At 53.0% G+C, this 2,468-nt stretch overlaps 1 protein-coding gene across 2 annotated transcripts in view; it reads right to left on the bottom strand.

Annotated features, from left to right (window-relative positions):
• LOC113211484 (melatonin receptor type 1A-like) overlaps window positions 1-2,468 on the bottom strand; it is a 65,609-nt gene that overhangs the window by 12,373 nt on the left and 50,768 nt on the right. The gene's annotated exons all lie outside the window — the stretch shown is intronic.

Below are 2,468 nucleotides of genomic sequence, written 5' to 3'. Positions count from 1 at the left end.
GGTGGGAGGGGGGAAGTTGCTCGACCAACTGACTGGTATTGTTCTACCAAATCAGTTCTGGAATAAGAATCATCAATGTAATGAGATGCACCCACCAGATGGGACAGAGAGGCCGCACTGCTGTGAGACATAGAGCTCAGTCCCTCAGGCCGTTTCCGCCGTCCGACCGCCGCACTGACCCGCCAAGGCTCGGTCGGCGTGCGGCTCGGCTGTTCCGCAAGGAGATTGAATTCGTTTACCACTGGGGGGAAGGGGGGGGGCTCTGTGAAGAGGCAGCGAGAATTCATCTGCAAGCCGATATCGCCAAATCATCGGCTGAGTAGGTGCGAGAGAGAGGGAGTAAGTGAGTGCGAGAGAGGGAGGGAGAGACAGAGAGAGAGAGAGAGAGAGAGAGGGGGGGGGGGCACCCCTTCCCCGCAGTAGGGGCGGGCGCCTCCGCGGCAAGCAGTATAACCGGGATCAGCCCACAGTGCAATCACCTTCGAGATTTATACCGTTCATATTTTTATTATACGTCGCGACCCAATGATTGAACGATAAAATTGGCCGACGCCGCCGAGCCAGCGGCTTGGCTCGAGAGCACGCGCCCCAGAGAGGAAGGAGGGGAGGAGGAGATGGCTCAACACCAGCGCCACCACTTCGCGCCAGCCGCCATCATCACCACCACAACCACCACCACCACCACCACAACAACAACCACAATCACCACAACAACCACAACCAAATGCGTTCTTCATACTGGATACGGTGGGACTTTGGGGGTGGGTGGTACCTACCGTACCTACCCCACCCTGCATGGACTGCAAGGCCGCAGGTCCGAGAGTGCGGCCCCCACTGCCTTATCAGAAGCAGTTGGCGCCAGAGGGCGGCCCCCGCCGAGGCCCCCGCCGAGGCCCCCGCGGCACGGCTCGGCTAACAAGGTGTCCAATGGCCCGCCCGGCGCAGCGCCTCGTGCTCGGACTCGTGCCGGCCCCCACGGGGTGCATGCATTTAGATTGCCCGACCTTTTTTTATCTGACCTGGTGTATTTTCCAAAATACCCACAAGTGCTGTCCAGCCTCGGTTTTCTCCGACCTATTTTCCTCCGACCTCGTCGATATGCCAAAATTTGGGAAGAATGTGCCATGATTTAGTGCCGAATTAGTGCAATCCGCATATCTCATCGGCAGATTTAGTGCGACTTTCCGTAGTGCCCCAATCTCGTGTAAAGAACTCCATTAAGCTGGCCCTAAAGATGCCCGCAGAAATTTAAGGTTACGCGGGAGACAAATCGGGGTTGCACTAGGATTCCGACTTCAGGAGTATCGCCTAAACTGTCACGAGCTGTCCAGCGCGTCGCCATTGTGTCACAGACCGTCCAGCGTGCTCGACCTCCTCCCCCCGCCACCTCGGCTGGCCGCCCGCCCGCCCGAGTGCGAGAGAGAAGGATGCACGCGGCGGGAGGAGACAATGTCACTCATACAATGCCCCTCCGCTCGCTCGGTGCACCTGTCATAAATCTGTTACAGCCGGCCGCCTCGCCAACCTCGCCCGCCTGGCCTGCTCCTGCCAAAACGCGGGGTAGAGCGGTTTGATGGCCATTTTCGGCCGTTTTCGTTCTATGATTACCTCTAAACTAAATTTCCAATCAACACGCGGTTGATTCGAGAGCATTCTTTGAACTTTCCTTTACTTCCTGACGTTTTGATTTTTCAAATTAGTCCATTGGGAAGCTGCCCAGGTCTGTTTAAAAAGGGGGAAGAAAATGGCATATTTTGAGCTCAAATATTGGTCTAATGACGAACGATGTCCAAAATATCTCGACGTGAGGAAGTAGATTTCAGTGAGAACTATCGGCCAGATAAAACCGCATGCCAGTATCACTCATAGTTTGGCCGCAATTTTGGAACGAAATTGACAAAATTCCATATTTTGAGCTCAAATATTGGTCCAATGGCGAAAGAAGTCCAAAATTTCTCGACGTTAGGAAGTAGATTTCAGTAAGAACTATCATCCAGAAAAAACCGCATGTCAGTGTCGCTCAAGGTTTGGCGGCAATCTTGGAACGAAATTAACGCTATGCGACGATTTGTCTCCCGCGTAACCTTAACCGATAGTGCCATGATTTAGTGCCCAATTAGTGCAATCCGGATCTCATCGGCAGATTTAGGGCGATTATCCTTAGTACCCTAAACTCGTGATAAAGAGCTCCATGAAGCTGGCCTTAAAATGCTCGCAGAAATTCGACCGATAGTGCCATGAATTAGTGCCCAATTAGTGCAATCCGAATATCGCATCGTCAGATTTAGTGCGACTACCCGTAGTACCCTTAACTCGCGTTAAAAAGCTCCATGAAGCTGGCCTTAAAAATGCTCGCAGATATTCGACCGATAGTGCCATGATTTAGTGCCCGATTAGTGCAATCCGAATATCTCATCGGAAGATTTAGTGCGACTTTCCGTAGTGCCCCAATCTCGTGTAAAGAACTC

This window comes from Frankliniella occidentalis, unplaced genomic scaffold (genome assembly GCF_000697945.3).
Source record: "Frankliniella occidentalis isolate FOCC.00 unplaced genomic scaffold, Focc_3.1 Scaffold26, whole genome shotgun sequence".
Taxonomy (NCBI): Eukaryota; Metazoa; Arthropoda; class Insecta; order Thysanoptera; family Thripidae; genus Frankliniella; species Frankliniella occidentalis.
Note: the sequence above shows the minus strand (reverse complement) of the source record. Positions and strands in the feature narration are given on the sequence as shown.